Source organism: Pongo abelii, chromosome 20 (assembly GCF_028885655.2).
Source record: "Pongo abelii isolate AG06213 chromosome 20, NHGRI_mPonAbe1-v2.0_pri, whole genome shotgun sequence".
Classification (NCBI taxonomy): Eukaryota; Metazoa; Chordata; class Mammalia; order Primates; family Hominidae; genus Pongo; species Pongo abelii.
In genome coordinates this window covers 13,639,285-13,656,660 of record NC_072005.2, presented here as the reverse complement: position 1 = coordinate 13,656,660, position 17,376 = coordinate 13,639,285, and the positions used below count along the sequence as shown (strand labels likewise).

At 48.0% G+C, this 17,376-nt stretch overlaps 1 protein-coding gene across 3 annotated transcripts in view; it reads left to right on the top strand.

The window, feature by feature from the left end:
- The first annotated feature begins 773 nt into the window (after positions 1-773).
- CACNA1A (calcium voltage-gated channel subunit alpha1 A) overlaps positions 774-17,376 on the top strand; it is a 409,889-nt gene continuing 393,286 nt past the window's right edge. For all 3 annotated transcript variants that reach the window (XM_054538644.2, XM_054538643.2, XM_054538645.2), the window contains exon 1: positions 774-1,380. The gene's annotated coding sequence lies outside the window, so the exon portion shown is untranslated. The remainder of the gene's footprint in view (positions 1,381-17,376) is intronic.

The following is a 17,376-nucleotide window of genomic DNA, read 5'->3' as shown; positions in this document are numbered from 1 at the left end:
GAAAAATACGGAGACTCTCTGTGCCCTTGATGCTGCTTCTTTATTTTTATTTTTATTTTTATTTAAATGAGACAGAGTTTCTCTCTTGTTGCCCAGGCTGGAGTGCAATGGCACAATCTCAGCTCACTGCAACCTCCGCCTCCCGGGTTCAAGCGATTCTCCTGCCTCAGCCTCCTGAGTAGCTGGGATTACAGGCACCTGGCTAATTTTTGTATTTTTAGTAGAGACAGGATTTTGCCATGTTGGCCAGGCTGGTCTCAAACTCCTGACCTCAGGTGATCCACCCGCCTTGGCCTCCCAAAGTGCTGGGATTACAGGCGTGAGCCACCGCACCAGCCCCTTGATGCTTCTTATAGGAAAAACACAACCCCCATCTTTAACAGGAGGCCCCTTTGAAAAGAGACATGGGATCACCCTAGTTTTGGGAGCATAACTCTGCACAGATTGCAAACTTACCAAGTTGCAATCGATTTGCTGTTTTGCATGAAAGGACTCAACTTTCCTTTTCCTGCCTTTCTTTTTTAATAATACAAACCCTCTGCCTAAGGGAGGAGATAAGGGTATGGGGAAGCTGTTTCCAGAATGAACACGACAGACTCAGAGAGGAGGCTAGCAGCTGTCCTCTAATTATCATTTTTCTAAGAGTATAAATAATTTAGGTTGCAATGTGGTGGAGTGGAGATGGTTAAATTATAACACGATTCCATATCCCTGCTGCCTGATGCCTGTTCTACACGCCCCCTCCCCGGACCCCCGACAGGAACCAGTGGAAGAGAGAGAATTCTCTTCTTACCACCGTTCCTCTGCTCTTTAAGGGAAGCCCGAACGGGGAAAAGAAAAGTCTCCTTTTTGAGACAACAGTTCTGCCCTGTGCTGGGAGGTCACGGTGCGGTGTTAAGGGGCATACAGAAGAGAGCAAGAAATCGTGAATTATTTTTCCCCCTGAGGAGCAGTGGGCTGGCTTATTCTCAGCTTCTGCCTGGATTGATCTCCCCAGGCTGGGTCCCCGTGTAACACTTTGCTAAAGATGATCAGGAGCTGAGAACGATCAGTCCTCCTTTCCCTCCTCCCAGCATCAGGGAAACCTCCTCCTCCTCCTTTTTTTTTTTTTTTTCCCCTTGGCAGCTGATACAGCATCCCCGTTCAGTGTCTGCTTTTGTGGGGAGCCCTCTGCTCAGAAAACTGCTCTTCTTGGCACCCACTTTTCTCCCTCCTCTCTGGGCCACCCTTCTTCTTTCCACTGGGTGGGCCATGGATGCATGGACTTCAGATAGCTCGCACCCCTGGGTGCTGACGAGGTGGGACCCTCGGGACCCCTGGAGGACTCGCAGTGCTGACCACTAGCCACGTCGCCTGAGCCCCAGCGCTGATGCGATACAGGTGAGTGGGGCTTCTGAGAGCGGGGGATGCTGGAGGCAAAGTCCTGCAGGGAGTTTAATCTTTCTTTCCTTGCTGCAAATTACCTCCATCTGCAAAGGTAGCAATACAAAGATCTTCCCCTGCTCCCTCTATGAAGAGTTTTTCTTTGCGGGCGGGCAGCTTATTTCCAGATTTCACTTGCTTTTGCCTTAAGAACCTCTTCCCTTTTCTGAACAGTTCTCTTGCTGGGAAGAAGGGGGGCAGACTCTTCATTTCCAGCGTATTCCTGTTTCTTTCTTAAAAATCCATTTTCATTCAATTGCCCTTGGCAACCCCCCTCCCAGCAACCAATGTCTTTGCCATCTGCCCTGAACATGTGACATTTTCCCAAGAATGAGAATTTCTGACCTAAGTCAAATTCTACTTTTTTATATCTTCCCCACCCCCCCTTCATTCAAGTCCACATTTTAAGTCTCGTGTTGTTTTGAACAAGTGACAACATTTAAAATTATGCAATATCCCCTCACCGCTCCCCATCCCCCAATTGCCCATGGCTTTGGGGACCCCGAACAAAAGTTCCCGACGCCCGCGTGCCTGGGCCTTGTTTGCTGTGATCAACGCAGCGTGAATGTGTTGGGAAAAGAGAGATAAATGGCAGATGGAGTTTAGGCTGTTGAGAATAATTACATCGTCTTAGGAAACCACTTCTTTCTTTTCATATTTAATATTGTTCCCTCCCTTGCCCCACTTGAACGACAAGCAGAGAAAGAGCTGGACACCCCCCTCTAAGCCATCTCCCCCTTGCCCCTCCCCCCTTTTTCTTTAATTTTGGACCGAATTGTCTCTCTGGGTGGCTTTTGTTTCTCAATAAGTGGGAAAAACTGGCAGCAGAATTCCTCTTCTCCCCTCTCCTTTCTTTGAAGCTAACAGCTTCATACAACAGATGCTGCTGGGGACAACGGGGCATGGGGATCACGTTGATCTGCTCCAGGCTCCTTCCTCAGAGGCTTCTGAGAGACTGACCCAGGAGAAGGAGCCAATTTAGAATGTCAACAGGAGGTCAGAGCACCTTCCCAGAGGCTGAACCAACAAGAGGGAAGCTTCTCTCTCTCCTCCTTCTCTTCAAAGACCTAGGTGCTACGGAAGAATATTCTCTAGGTATCCCCGGCTCAGGGCTCCTGTCCTGTTCAGAGAGCGACTCTAGGGCAGCCCTGCCATGTCTTGCACCTGCTCTTTCAGGGATAGCCTTCGGTTGCTTGCAGAGATCTCAGGTGCCTACAGCTGACACGGACCTCTCCCTACTCATGTGACCCCTAGTCCATCCTCAACACCCCAATACCAGGCTGCAGGAAGGCTCCCCAACTAGAGAAGTCTGAGAGGCTGAGTTTATCCCTGTGTGGATACTCCGTTTTCCTCCAAGACACAGAGATCTCAGGAGATATATCAAGATGTCACTCGGTGGCCGGGTGCGGTGACTCATGCCTGTAATCCCAGCACTTTGGGAGGCCGAGGTGGGCGGATCACCTGAGGTCAGGAGATCGAGACCATCCTGGCTAACATGGTGAAACCCCATTGCTACTAAAAATACAAAATTTGTCGGGCGTGGTGGCAGGCGCATGTAGTCCCAGCTACTCAGGAGACTGAGGCAAGAGAATTGCTTGAACCTGGGAGGCAGAGGTGGCAGTGAGCCGAGATCATGCCGTCGCACTCCAGCCTGGGCGACAGAGCGAGACTCGGTCTCAAAAAAAGTCACTCTGTGCAAATGCCACTTTCCCTCCACATAAGATGGGTTCAATTCCATGCAGCATCCCCCAAAAGAAAACAAAAGATTACAGGGGTCAGGAGGGAGAGGGTGGATTTGACACTGAGTGAAATTACACAGCAAATGACCTGTAAAACTCGTGGACATCAAAAGCTCTGGCAGAGGGTATCATTTATTATTATTATTATTTAAAATGTTAGTGTATAGGACCAGAGGGCCCTCTGGGCCCAGGGCAAATGAGGGAGCTTCTATTCCAGGATCTTTCAACCCTAGCTGTCTCCACAGTGACAGACAGACGAGAGCTCTGGGTAAGCATTTTCCAACCCCCTTATAGGTCAAATTTGTCCGGTGGACAAGGGAGGACTGACTTAGCCTCTGGGGAAGAGATCCTCCCCTCAAAGTGCAGGTCTTGGCCAGTCCCAGGCTCCACTCAGCCCTGCTGAGTTAGAATCTGCATTTGAACTTGAGGCTGGGTGAGTCATGAGCCAGTCAGCATCTGAGAAGCCCTGGAGGCCGCACACTCATTGGCGTGTGACCCAGGGGAGCCACTCAGCCCTCTGTGCCTCAGTGCCCCCTGCTGACAGCAAGGATGACGATGGCGTCTGTGTCTTAACATTGCTGAGAAGCCCAGCCACAGGTGATACCCAGTGGCAGGCACCTAGTACGTGCTCACTAAATGATGGCTACTTTCAAATTACTCTCCAGAGCATGTGTTTGATTTCTTTTTATTTTTTATTTATTTATTTTTGAGACAGAGTCTTATTCTGTCACCTAGGCTGGAGTGCAGTGGTGCAATCTTGACTCACTGCAACCTCTGTCTCCTAGGTTCAAGCCATTCTTCTGCCTCAACTTTCCAAGTAGCTGGGATTACAGGCACCCGCCACCATGCCTGGCTAATTTTTGTATTTTTAGCAGAGATGGGGTTTCACCATGTTGGCCAGGCTGGTCTCGAACTCCTGACCTCAGGTGATTCACCCACCTCGGCCTCCCAAAGTGCTGGGATTACAGGTGTGAGCTAACGCACCCAGCCAATTTCTTTTTAAATTATGGTAAAAAACACATAAAGCATACCATTTTAACCATTTGATTGATTGACTGATTGATTGAGACAGGGTCTCACTCAACGCCCAGGCTAGAGTGCAGTGGCCTGATCTCGGCTCACTACAGCCTGAACCTCCAGGGCTCAGGTGATCCTCCCACATCAGCCTCCCGAGTAGCTGGTACCACAGGCGTGTGCCACCACACTCAGCTAATTTTTTATATATTTTTGTAGAGATGGGGTTTCGCCATGTTGCCCAGGCTGGTCTTGAACTCCTGGGCTCAAGCAATCTACCCACCTCAGCCTCCCAAAGTGCTGGGATTATAGGAGCGAGCCACTGTGCCTGGTCTTCATTTTAACCATTTTAAAGCAAACAATTAAATGGCAATGTACTTTGTTCACAATGTTGTACCACCACCTCTATCTAGTTCCAGAAATTTTTCATCACCCCAAAGGGAAACCCTGTCCCCATTCAAAGTCACTCCACGTTTCCGTCTTCTGCAGCCCTCCAGTGACCACTAATCTACTTTCTGTCTCTATAGACGTTTTTCTGCTCTTCATGTTTCATATAAATGAATTATACAATAGGTGGCCTGTGTGTCTAGCTTCTTTCACTTCTGATTTCCATTATTTTATTTTATTTTATTTTTGTGATGGAGTCTTGCTCTGTTGCCCAGGCTGGAGTGCAGTGGTGCAGTCTCGGCTCACTGCAACCTCTGCTTCCTGGGTTCGAGCGATTCTCCTGCCTCAGCCTCCTGAGTAGCTGGGACTACAGGCACACGCCACCACACCTGGCCAATTTTTGTATTTTTAGTAGAGATGGGGATTCACCATGTTGGCCAGGCAGGTCTCAAACTCCTGACCTGAGGTGATCCACCCACCTCAGCCTCCCAAAGTACTGGGATTACCGGCGTGAGCCACCATGGCCGGTCTCTTGATTTCTTTTTTAGTTCACATTTCTTTCTTCTTCCTCTACCACTTGTCTTACCCTCCATGAAATCGTCCTGGTCAGACATGAGTAACAGAACCCTACTAGTTAGTATGGACCCTACTAACTCATACATTAATTCTTAGCTACCAACACCAAAATCTTGAAGATGGTAGGCAGACACCATCTTCAAACATCTTTTTTCAGGACTCAACTCAAGGGCTACTCACTTTTTTTCCCCAAAGGGACTACAACTTTTGGTGTACAGTTATTTTTCTTTCCAGCAAAACCATTACTACATTTTCTTTTGACCCCCCAAGGGGAGGCAGGTTTTGTTTTGTTTTTGAGACAGAGTCTCGCTCTGTTGCCCAGGCTGGAGTACAGTGGCGCGATCTGGGCTCGTGTCAACCTCCGCCTCCTGAGCTCAAGTGATTCTCCTGCCTCAGCCTCCTGAGTATCTGGGTTTACAGATGTGTGCCACCACACCCAGCTAATTTTTTATATTTTTGGTAGAGACAGGGTTTCATCATGTTGGCCATGCTGGTCTCGAACTCCTGACCTCAGGTGATCTGCCTGCCTTGGCCTCCCAAAGTCCTGGGACTATAATCCCAGCGTGAGTTATAGTGCCTGGCCGGAAGGCAGTTTTTAGGTGATTTCTCTAGAGTCTTAAGATCCCAAGGTGAATGATAATCGGATCACAGTGGTACACAGTTGGTAGTTAATAAATATTTGTTGAACAAACAAAGCACATCAGAATTCAAAATGACCACTGCGGGCTGAGTGCAGTGGCTCACGCCTGGAATCCCAGAGCTTTGGGAGGCCAAGGTGGGAGGATTGCTTGAGTTCGGGAGTTTAAAACCAGCCTGGGCAACAGAACAAGATCTCGTTTCTATAAAAAATTTTAAAATTAGCCAGGCACGGTGGCCAATGCCTGTGGTCCCAGCTCTCGGGAGGCTGAGGTGGGAGGATCGCTTGAGCCCAGGAGTTAGAGGTTGCAGGGAGTTCTGATCGTGTCACTGCACCCCAGCCTGGGCAACAGAGCAAGACTCTGTATCTAAAAAAAAAAAAACCAGAAAATGACCTCCATAATGAATTATTGCTTTAACATGTTAATATGTTGATGACACACAGACACTGTCTGGCCAAAGAGGCGGGATAAATGAGGGAGATGGTGAAACACCTACCAGTTGCTCAATATTGAGGAGTCAAGAATACCTAATCAGGAAAAAAATTCAAGGAGATAGAATAAAAGCAGCATTACCCACCCACTCCTGCCCAAGAATGACTTAAGAGAACAGATGCATGGTTTAGTTTGTGGGAGAAACATTAGAGAAATACAGTCCCTGTGGGAGAAGTTTTATTTTTTTCCTGGTACTCTGTACTGTTTCCTTTTAGCTCTCCAATGCTGATAAAGTCAAGCAAGTTTGTGAGAGAGACAGAGAGAGAAAGAGAGAGAGAGAGAGAGAGAGAGAGAGAGAAGATGGACAGGGGATGACACATGGTGCTAAGTGTCCAGGTATTTGGTTCAGTTTCAGTATTGACCTGATGCCACTGGTTTTGCCTTGCTTGGACAAGAGGAATAATTGATCCACCTTCTTCCTTCCTTCCTTCCTTTCCTTCTTTCCTTCCTTCCTTCTTTCCGTCCCTCCTTCCCTTCCTTCCCTCCCTCCCTTCTCCTTCCTCCCTCCCTCCCTCCTTTCCTTCCTTCCTTCTTTCCTTCCTTCCTTCCTATTTGTTTCTTTCATCCTTCCCTCCTTCCTTCCTCTCTCTCTCTTTCTTCCATCTTTCTTTCTTCTTCCCTCCTTCCTTCTCTCTCTCTGTCTCTCTCTTTCTTTGTCTGGCTCTGTCACCCAGGCTGGAATGCAATGGCTTGATCATAGCTCACTGCAGCCTCAACCTCCAGAGCTCAAGTGAACCTTCTACTTCGGTCTCCCTCGTAGCTGGGACTACAGGTGTGCACCACTGCACCTGGCTAATTTATTATTTTGTTGTTGTTGTTGAGATGGGGGGTCTCCCTATGTCGCCCAGGCTGGTCTTAAACTCCTGGCCTCAAGCAATCCTCTGGCTTCAGCCTCCCAAATTGCTGGGATTACAGAGGTGAGTAATCTCTTCTTCCTGTTGGCCAGACACTGTGCTAGGCTTTGAGGATTCAACAGAGAATGAAACTATCATCGTAAACACAGTAATAACAGTAGCAAACACTCATATTGGGGCTTACCATGTGTGGAACACTGCCCTGGGCATGCTGCATAGAATTAAGTTATTTCATCCTCACAATGACACCGTGAAGGATGTGTTTTTATTATCCCCATTTTACAGATGAGAAAACTGGCCCAGAGAGGAGGAGTGATTTACCCAAGGTCACATAGCAGGAGGCAGCTGATCCTGAATCCAAGCCCAAGCAGGCTGGTTGCAAAGATGGGGATATTTCTCTACCAACTCCTGGAAGCAGCCATTGGTTGAGGAATATTCCAGGAGTAGCACCTGTGACCTGTCCCTTGCAGATGGGCCTCACTCCTGCGGCCAGAGGAGCCCCAGGTCGGGAGCGGCAGGTGCTAGGGGCAGGGAGCCATGGGCAGACAGGAGGTGTGGGCACTGGTAGGATTTTCTAGAAGAGGCTTGTGAAGCAGAAATGTATTTTGAGCTGGACCTTGGGGATGAGGAGAGGGAAGGGTATTCAGGGTGGTGAAAGTCAGGGGTGTGGTCAGGATTGTCTCAGAGCATCAGCTTCATGTAGTGAGAAGTGAGGATGGAAGGAATTCTGGGGCCACATCGTGGCACATATACGGGGCTGGTGAAAGGACTCACATTTTATTCAGCTGGTTGTGGAGAGAGTCTCTACGGGATTGGCTAATGGATGAACTGATTGCTTTTTTGTTGTTGTTGTTGGCTTTTTTTGTTTGTTTGTTTTTGTTTTTTGAGATGGAGTTTCGCTCTTGTTGCCCAGGCTGGAGTGCAGTGGTGCAATCTCAGCTCACTGCAACCTCTGCCTCCCAGGTTCAAGTGATTCTCCTGCCTCAGCCTCCCAAGTAGCTGGGATTACAGGTGTCTGCCACCACGCCCAGCTAATTTTGTATTTTTAGTAGAGATGGGGTTTCACCATGTTGGTCAGGCTGGTCTTGAACTCTTGACCTCAAATGATCCACCCGCCTTGGCCTCCCAAAGTGCTGGGATTATAGGCATGAGCCACCGTATCTGGCCAGGACTCACACTTTATTCACCTGGCTGTGGGGAGTCTTTAGGGGACTGGCTAATGGATGAGCTGATTGTTTATGATGACTTGGAGGAGATGAGATTCAGGGAGGGATGAGTGTGGCCTACGGCAAGTGGGAGGGAAAGGACAAGGGGGAGTCACCAGCTCTGATGATGAGTAGAATGTGGAAGTGAAGGAAAGAAGGAAGGAAGGAACCCCACAATGTCTGGGGTGATCGATTCTACTGCATTTGGGGTTTCTTGCAAATGTGACCTCCAGAGGGCTCCCATGAATACCTGAGTCAGGCCACATCCCTCATCTCCTTAGACCCTTTCATAGCTCCCACCTCATGTAGAGCAAAAGCCAGAGTTCTCCCTATGGCCCACAAGACCCTGTACCGTCTGTCCCCCTTATCTCCCTGCCCTCACCTCCTGGCCCCCTCACTCACTCTGCTCCAGCCATACTGGCCTCTGTGCCGTTCCTTGGACACATCAGCCATGCGGCCAGCCATAGCGCCTTTGCAGGGGCCTTTTCCTCTGCCTTGGAATGCTCTTCCCACAGATACCTCATTCATCCTCCCTCATCCTCATCTCCCTTCAGGTCTTTACTCAAATGTTTCTTTCTCAGTGAGGCCATTCTGGCCACTTTACCTAAATGACAGTCAGCTTCCCCTTCCCCCTCCTCCTCTACCGTTTTCTTTTCTCTATCTGACATTCTATTTCAAGAGTTTTTCCTGTTTCTTGTCCATCTCCTTCATTAGAATGCCAGCTCCAGGAGGGACTTTTGTCTGTGTTATTCATGTCTTAGTCCTCAGTGTTGAGAACAGTGCCTGGAATACAGTAGGTGCTCAATAAATATTGCTGGATGAATGAAAGAATGATGAATGGATGCATGAGTGATGGGGAGGATAACAGCCACGAAGTGAAGTTGGGAGGAAGAATTCAGCCTGAGATTCAGCCCAACAGCCTGCACCCCTGGGGGTCTCCTCCCCTCCTTCCCCCGTCCTACAGCCTCACTCAGTGTCCTGGGGCTGCCCAATCATCCAGCAATCCCAGGCGATCTGTTCATCTCAGTGGGAGGGTGCGTGTTTATCTCACCGCACCATGATCACACCGTCCAGCTGGTGAAGAAGAAAGTGGATGGAACACGAGACCAGCTGTGACATGGTTTATTCTCACCAGGGGATGAACACTTCCAGCCACACTCGGGGCTATGCTGGCTTGCTGGTCTCAGCTTGCGTTCAACCTTGGCCATCTGGCCTGGCGTTTTATTTAGCTTTGTTCTCATGTATGTGGGGCAGTTCTGGAGTTTTGCCCCAAGTGATGAGAGCTCTTCTTGGCTTCAGCTTTACTTTTTCTTTCATCTTGCTGGTTGCTTGTCTATGCAAAGACGGGGCGGGAGGGGGTCCACCCTGCCCGAGATGGGGAAGCATCGGGTTGTGGCCAGAAGGAGCATAAACACCCTTGTATATGCCCATATCTAACTATTGATGCTATCTCTACTTGTTGGTGCCTATATCCATTTATTGATGCCTATATCTACCTGTTGATGCCTATATCCACTTATTGGTGCCTATATCCATTTATTGATGTCTATATCCTCTTATTGGGCCTGTAGCTACTTATTAATACCTATACCCACCTATTGGTGCCTATATTCAGTTCCTGATGCCTGCATCTACTTATTGATGCCTACATCTACTTATTGATGCCTATATCTACTTATTGGTGCCTGCGGCTACTTATTGATGCTTATGCGTACTTATTGAGCCCTATATCCACTTATTCCTGCCTATATCTAGTTACTGGTGCCTATGTCTATTTATTGAGGGCTATATCTACTTATTGGTGCCTACGTCTACTTATTGGTGCCTATATCTACTTATTGATGCCTATATCTACTTATTGATGCCTATATTGACTTACTGATACCTATATCTACTTATTGATGCCTATATCTACTTATTGATGCCTATATCCACTTATTGATGCCTATATCTACTTATTGATGCCTATATCCACTTATTGATGCCTATATCTACTTATAGGTGCCTGCAGCTACTTATTGATGCTTATGCCTACTTATCGAGGCCTGTATCCACTTATTCATGCCTATATCTAGTTACTGGTGCCTATGTCTATTTATTGAGGCCTATATCTACTTATTGGTACCTATGTCTACTTATTGGTTCCTGTATCCATGTGTTGGTGCCTATATCCATTTATTGATATTTATATCCTCTTATTGGTGTCTGTAGCTACTTATTGATGCTTATGCCTACTTATTGGTGTTTATATCTACTTATTGGTGCCTATGTCCATTTATTGGTGCCTATATCCACTTATTTGTGTCTATATCTACTTACTGGGGTCTACATCTTTTTTTTTTTGAGACACAGTCTCGCTGTGTCACCTAGGCTGGAGTGCAGTGGTTTGATCCCTGCTCACTGCAACCTCCACCTCCTGGGTTCAAGTGATTCTCCTGCTCCAGCCTCCCAAGTAGCTGGGACTACAGGTGTGTGCCACCACGCTTGGCTAACTTTTCTTGTTTGCATTTTATTAGAGATGGGGTTCCACCATATTGCCTGAGCTGGTCTCAAACTCCTGAGCTCAGGCAATCCACCTGCCTCGGCCTCCTAAAGTGCTGAGATTACAGGTATAAGCTACCGTGCCTGGCCATGCCTACATCTATTGATTCATGCCTCTATTCACTTATTGGTGCTTATACCCACTTATTGATGCCTATATCCACTTATTGATGCCTGTATCTACTTACTAGTATTTATATTCACTTATTGGTGCCTATATCCACTTATTGATACCTGTATTCACTTATTAATTTTTTTCTTTTTGAGACAAAGTCTCACTCCGTCACCCAGGCTGGCGTGCAATGGCGTGATCTCGGCTCACTGCAACCTCCGCCTGCCAGGTTCAAGCAATTCTCCTGGCTCAGCCTCCTGAGTAGCTGAGATTACAGGCTATGCGCCACCACGCCTGACTAATTTTTGTATTTTTAGTAGAGACGGGGTTTCACCACGTTGGCCAGGCTGGTCTCGAACTCCTGACCTCAAGTGATCCATCCGCCTTGGTCTCCCAACATGCTGGGATTACAGGCATGAGCCACCACGACCGGCCAGAATTTCCTCCCTCTCTAAGCCTGAATTACTTCTCATTGTGCCTGTGCACCACCCACATCTTTTTTTTTTTTTTTTTTTTTTGAGATGAAGTCTCGCTCTTGTCCCCCAGGCTGGAGAGCAATGGTGCGATCTCGGCTCACTGCAACCTCCGCCTCCCGAGTTCAAGTCATTCTCCAGCCTCAGCCTCCCGAATAGTTGGGGTTATAGGCATGCATTACCATGCCCAGCTAATTTTTGTATTTTTAGTAGAGATGGGGTTTCACCATGTTGGCCAGGCTGGTCTCGAACTCCTGACCTCAGTTGATCCACCCACCTCGGTCTCCCAACGTGCTGGGATTGCAGGCGTGAGCCACCGCGCCACATCTTTTTGTTTATCCATCCTGCCATCGACGCACATTTGGGTTGTTTCCTGGTTCTGAGTTTTCAATTCTAGGAAGATCCTTAGCAGTTGCTCCACACCTGGCTCCCTACCATGGAGAGTGTTTGTTCAGGGCCTGGAAATCACTTTTACTATCAGCCAAATAAAACATCATCCGGAAGGTGACAAATGCATCTGAAGGTCGATTACAAATGACATTTAGATGATCTTCATCCCGGCGTCTCCTTAGGAGCTGTTAGAATCCACGGTCTGCTGAATTTCACACTCTCCAGCCTAGAACTTGGGAGGCAAGACCATTTCCCTGGGTCTTAGCAACCCCAGTTTTGTCCAGGGCTGGATTAAGATGTTTTATTGATGGAGCTCTTAGCACACAGAAAAAGGCAGGATCGAATGACAAGTAAAAGAAAGAGGATCAAGGCCAGAGAGAGAGAGAGAGACAGAACGAGAGAGAGGAGGGGAGGAGATGTGATTTCAAACATAGGTGTTTTATTAAGCTGCTTTTTAAAATTTTATTTATTAAAAAAATTTTTTTTAGACAGTCTTGTTCTGTTGCCCAGGCTGCAATGCAGGGGCGCAATCTTGGCTCACTGTAATCTCTGCCTCCCAGGCTCAAGCGATTCTCATGCTTTGGCCTCTCGAGTAGCTGGGATTATAGGTGCCCGCCACCACACCTGGCTAATTTTTGTATTTTGTATTTTTAGTAGAGACAGAGTTTCACCATGCTGGCCAGGCTGGTCTTGAAATCCTGGTCCCAAGTGATCTGCCTGCCTCGGCCTCCCAAAGTGTTGAAGCTGCTTTTAAAGGAACACTTCTGTGCTCTCAACCAGGACTCCACACCTGTGTATATTCCACTCGAAGGCAAACTCCCTGAAGTGCTGGGATTACAGGTATGAGCCACCTCGCCCAGCCTTACACTCTTTGACAGAGCAATTCCACCTCTGGGGATTTATTCTGCAGAGATATTTGTAGCAGAACCTGAAGATCTACAATGCAGGAGGTTGGCTGCAACATTCTGGGGAATAGCAAGAAATCAGAAAGACCCAGAGGTCCAGACCAGATAAATTTGATGGAGTCATTGAAAAATACTATGGGAATCTGGGTATGGTGGTGTGGGCCTGTAATCTCAGCTACTTGGGAGGCTGAGGCAGGAGGATTGCTTGAGCCTAGGAGGTTGAGGCTGCAGTGAGCTATGATTGTGCCACTGTACCCCAGCCTGGGTGACGTAGCAAGACCCCGTCTCAAAAAACAACAACATAAAAATAAACTACAGGAACTGATGTGGAATATTTGTAAGAAACATTCCTATAGGAACTGATGTGGAATGTTATCTAAGATATATTACTAAGTATAAAAAAGTTGTAGACTTTTAATATATATGTATGTATGTACACATATATAATCTCACAAATTCCATGTTTATAAAAAATTATTCTACATGTATGTAACTGCCTATTAATTTTTCTATTGCTGCCATACCAAATTACCACAAAATAAATGCCTTAACCACACTCAGTGGGCTGGGGGCGGTGGCTCACACCTGTAATCCCAGCACTTTGGGAGGCCAAGATGGGCAGATCACCTGACATCAGGAGTTCAAGACTGGCCTGGCCAGCGTGGTGAAACCCCGTGTCTGCTAAAAATACAAAAATTAACTGGGCATGGTGGCAGGTGCCTGTACTTCCAGCTATTCTGGAGGCTAAGGCATGAGAATTGCTTGAACCCAGGAGGTGGAGGTTGTAGTGAGCTGAGATCACACCACTGTACTCCAGCCTGGATGACAGAGTGAGACTCCATCTCAAGCAAAACAAAACAACAAAACAAAACAAAACAAAACAAACCACTCACTTATTATCTCACAGTTTCTATAGGTCAGAAATCCAACAGGCCTGGCTGGGCTGAAATCAAAGTGTTGCTTGGCTGTGCTTCCTTCCAGAGGCTCTAGGGAAGAATCTGTTTTCTTATTCATTTAAGTCGTTGGCAGAATCCAGTTTCATGCTGTGTAGGACTGGAGTCCTGTTTCCTTGCTTGCTGTCAGCAGGGGGTCGTTCTCAGCTTCCAGGGGTGGCCTGCATTCCCTGGCTGGTGGCCTCCTTCATCTCACAGCCAGCAACAGTGGTTCGAGTCTATCTCTTGTACTTTATTTAAGAGACAGGGCCTTGCTCTGTCACCCAGGCTGGAGTGCAGTGGTGATATCACAGCTCACTGCAGCCTCAACTTCCCCAGCTCAAGTGATTCTCCCACCTTGGCCTCTCATTTTTAGTTTTTAAATTTTCCTCCAAGATGAGTGGAAAAAGACATTTTCCCACACCGGAGAATAAAAGGAGAGCTTGTAAGATTACAGTCCAGCCCCTCCCTGGCGCTATGTTGAATTCTTTAGACAAAGGACATATTGGGGCTTCCTGAGCTCCCATCTCCTTCCAAGGAGCATCTTTCCCCTTCCCTTTTTTCTTTTTTCTAAGAGTCAGGGTCTCACTCTGTCACCCCAGCAAAAGTGCAGTGGTGCAATCATAGCTCACTGCAGCCTTGACCTCCCGGGCTCAAGTGGTCCTCTGGTCTCAGCCTCCTGAGTAGGTAGGACTACAGGCACACACCATGATGCCTGGCTCCAGCATCACATACTTTTCCAATGTGTATGATGAACCTGCAAAGTTTCAGAGAATATTTTTCCTCTGCTTTTAAAAAATTAAGGGGCCGGGCGCGGTGGCTCACGCCTGTAATCCCAGCACTTTGGGAGGCTGAGGTGGGTGGATCACGAAGTCAGGAGTTCAAGACCAGCCTGGCCAAGATGGTGAAACCCCGTCTCTACTAAAAATACAAAAAAATTAGCCGGGTGTGGTGGCACGCACCTGTAATCCCAGCTACTCCGGAGGCTGAGGCAGAGAATTGCTTAAACCTGGATGGGCAGAGGTGGCAGTGAGCCACTGCACTCCAGCCTGGGCGACAGAGTGAGACTCCGTCTCAAAAAATATATATATATGTGGTGTATCTTTACTCATTTTTACCAGTTGTGACCACTTCTTTCATTTGTGGGTGGTGAAGCCTGGTGTCTGTCACAGCCATGTAAATGTTTCTGTCCATATGGGAGGGTCACAGAAAGCACCTCCAGACTTCCCTGTGGTCCCTCCCTCTCTGTCTCTTCCCCTAGAGCTCCTGGACCAGGCTGTGTGAATCAGGAGCATCTCCAGGTGCCATCCGGTTGCCATGGCAATTCAGGCCAGTCCAGGCTTGGTGGTGGAGGGGTCAGCTCCCGTTTCAGGTGTGGGAAAGTGGTGGGTACCACCGATACCTGGCGTATCAGACAGGTGCTAGTATTGTTATTCCATTAACAATGAGGCTTTCTGTGGCCTCAGGCTTCATGTTGTTTATTTTCTTCTATTTACTCTTTCCATTGTCTTTTCTTTGGTGCTGTCTGTTGGTGGAACCCTGCTGATTCTCAGTGAAGCCAAGCCCATGTACTTTGCCACTTCCTCCGTGCTGAGGTTGGGCAAACAGAGAGAGAGAGAGAGAGAGGACAGCACATTTGGTCATGGGGCCCCCGCAGGTGCCAGGCACAGGCACCCAGCTGGGGAGGGAGCGACCGCTGGCTGGAAATGTGTTTGTTTCTTGTGTGTACACACAGGACAGCTGGGGCTCCGTTGGAACCGCTCACGAGTGCTCTGCAAAGCGTCCTTGGTGATGTAGCTGGAGCGGCTGTCCCCCTTTCCTGCAGATGCCCCACTCTGCCCACCTGCCCCAGGTTAACACTAGACCAGGTGTGGACCTAGCACTTTCCGTGGCCCAGTGCTGTGCTCATTGCATTGACTTCTCATGGAGGAGCCTAATAACCCTTCACAACAATGGCTTTCTGAAGTACTTGCCATGATCCCCACGTTGTGGAGGAGAAAGCAGAGACTCAGAGGCTTAGGCAATTTTCCTGGGACCCCACAGTTCATTGTTGTGTGAAGAGGTTGGACCTTGCTCCAGAATATGCCTTATTTCCTGGCATACTTTATCCCTTCCCTATTTAGAAAAACATCCCAGGCTGGGCACAGTGGCTCACACCTGTAATCCCAGCACTTTGGGAGGCTGAGGCGGGAGGACCATTTGAGGCCAAGAATTAGAGATCAGCCTGGGCAACATAGCAAGACCCCCTCTCTCAAAAAATAAAATAAAATAATTAGCTGGGCATAGTGGTGTGCAACTGTGGTCCCAGCTACTCGAGAGGCTGAGGTGGGATGATCGATTGAGCCCAGGAGTTCGAGGCTGCAGTGAGGTAGGATCATGCCTCTGTACTCCAGCCTGGGTGACAGAGTGAGACCCCATCTCAAAAATAATAATAAAACAGCGGGGCACGGTGGCTCACGCCTGTAATCCCAGCACTTTGGGAAGCTGAGGATCACCTGAGGTCAGGAGATCGAGACCAATCTGGCCAACATGGTGAAACCCCGTCTGTACTAAAAATACAAAAATTAGCTGGGCATGGTGGTGGGCGTCTGTAATCCCAGCTACTCAGGAGGCGGAGGTAGGAGAATCACTTGAATCCAGGAGGCAGAGGTTGCAGTGAGCCGAGATCATGCCACTGCACTGAAGCCTGGGCGACAGAGTGAGACTCTGTCTCAAAATAATAATAATAATAATAATAATAATAATAATAAAATTTAAAAAATAAATACATAAAATTGAAAAGTCACAGACCCCTGGTGGTGATTTGGAAGGGGCTTAATGACATTTTCCTAGGTAGACTCATTCCTAAGAATATTCATTCATTCATTTATTCATTCATTCAGGCAAGAAATAGTGAAGGTATTGGAGACTCAATGGCAAATGAGACAGGCCAAGATCCTTGTTCAAATTCAGCTGAGATCCTATCAGGGAGGTGGATGTTATAGAAGCCCGCATGTACGTAATGGTCTCAGGGAGCAACAAACCCCATAAGGAAGACCTTACAGGCGAGCGTGATGAGAGTGCCTGCTGGGGGTGGTGCTTTGGGCGGATGGTTCTGCAAGCCGGCATCTGATCACAGCCTTGCATGACGACAGGAAGCTGGCCTGTCCGAGACTAGGGGAAAAGCATTCCAGGAAGAGGGAACAGCAGGTGCGAAGGTGGAATGAGCTTGGCACAGCCCAGAAACAGGGACGAGGCCAGTGATTCTGGGGCTAAAAGGGAAACAGGGAGAAGGGGAGGGGACAAAGTAACAGGGATGAGGCAGCCTGGGAGGATGCGGCTTTTATTCCAGCAAAAGCAAATGTGCTGATTGACATTTTTTATTTTTATTTTTTTTTATTATTATTTTTTGAGATGGAGTCTCAGTCTGTTGCTCAGGCTGGAGTGTAGTGGTGTGATCTCAGCTCACTGCAACCTCTGCCTCCTGGGTTCAAGCAATTCTGCCTCAGCCTCTTGCTGGGATTACAGGCAGGTGTCACCAAGCCCAGCTAATTTTTGTGTTTTTAGTAGAGACAGGGTTCTGCCATGTTGGCCAGGCTGGTCTTGAACCCCTGACCTCAGGTGATCTGCCCACCTGGGCCTTCCAAAGTGCTAGGATTATAGGTGAGAGCCACTGTGCCTGGCCTGATTGACATTTTAGAAAGACCCCACTGACTG